This window comes from Marmota marmota, unplaced genomic scaffold (assembly GCF_001458135.2).
Source record: "Marmota marmota marmota unplaced genomic scaffold, marMar, whole genome shotgun sequence".
NCBI classification, from domain to species: Eukaryota; Metazoa; Chordata; class Mammalia; order Rodentia; family Sciuridae; genus Marmota; species Marmota marmota.
In genome coordinates this window covers 5,191,247-5,192,493 of record NW_025999891.1, presented here as the reverse complement: position 1 = coordinate 5,192,493, position 1,247 = coordinate 5,191,247, and the positions used below count along the sequence as shown (strand labels likewise).

Sequence of the window (1,247 nt, the reverse complement as noted above, 5' to 3'; positions counted from 1 at the left end):
GATGAAGATGTGGCTCAGTAGTTAAGTGCCCTGGGTTCAACACCTGGTACCCCCCCCCCAAAAAAAAAAGCACCTCGGGCCCCACCCAGACCTACTGTATCAGGTCTGCATGTTAACAAACCCCGGGTGACTCGAGTGTACATTAATTTGTGAGAAGCCTTTGGTCTAGGCCACTGGACTCTGGGCAACTAGACTTTGGGAAGCCCCTTTCCCCCATCCCCCACCTCCATGAGAGTAGCTGCTACCAGAAGTGGCAGGAGAGGAGGGGAGAGCAGGTGAGGGAGCCCATGAAGCAAGGGCCAAACTGAAGCTGAGAGCAGGATTTCTCTAGACCACCACTTGTCCCCAACTGAGACCTTTTTGTGGTTCTGACCAGAAGGAGATGCAGCTCTGTCGCTTAAGAAGCTCCCCTGGTCAGGAGGCTGAGGAAGGAGGAGTGCAAGTTCAAAGCCAGCCTCTGCAACTTAGTGAGACCCTGTCTCTAAAGAAAAAGAAAACAAATACCAGGTCTGGGGGTGTGGCTCAGGGGTTAAGCACCCCTGGGTTCAACCCCTACCCCAAAAGAAGCAGCTCCCTGGCTGGCTTCAAATCAAGAAAGGACCACAGTCTCCCAGGGGGGCAAGGGTAATGCATGCCCTTACCCTCCACAAAGTCTTCCACAACCAGGAAACCTCACCTGCTTTCCCCATGTGCTAAATCGCAAGTGGCCAAACAGGTGGCTGCAGAACAAACCCCTTCCTAAGACAGGGCGAGGGTCCAGGCCTTTGCTAAAATCTTGGCACTATGTGCATAATTCCGCTGCTCACCACACCTTTCATCAGATGCTTTCTGAGTGAAATACAGCTCCAGCCCCTTGCCTATGCCCCCCATCCCTTTGTCCCTGTGTGGGACACATCAGTCCTTCTCCATAAGACTTAGATCTGCTTTCCTTACAAAACAATCCCCCCTCCAAACACACACATACATATACAGGTTGGTTAAAATAGAATGCATTTAATATAAATATTATATTAAGGAATCACAGAGGAAAGGTCCAAGGGGCTGTTGCGAGTGGGGTTGGGGGTTGTTTTTTTTAAATACGGGGACATAAATAACTGTACACAAGGCAGCTAAATACAGAGTGTTGTGATAGCGCCTCCTGGTGGCCACTTACAGTGCTGCAACCAGAATAAGGTTTCCCCTTTTCCTCCCCCTCTTGCCAGGCCTGGCTCACCGACTGAACCTCCAAGGGGCCAGCGAGCCCCCCC

At 51.5% G+C, this 1,247-nt stretch overlaps 1 protein-coding gene across 3 annotated transcripts in view; it reads right to left on the bottom strand.

The window, feature by feature from the left end:
* Nucleotides 1-973: 973 nt before the first annotated feature.
* Nucleotides 974-1,247, bottom strand: part of Nos2 (nitric oxide synthase 2) — a 37,116-nt gene continuing 36,842 nt past the window's right edge. For all 3 annotated transcript variants that reach the window (XM_048794391.1, XM_048794383.1, XM_015501143.2), the window contains one exon: nt 974-1,247. This exon is cut by the window's right edge and continues 337 nt beyond it. The gene's annotated coding sequence lies outside the window, so the exon portion shown is untranslated.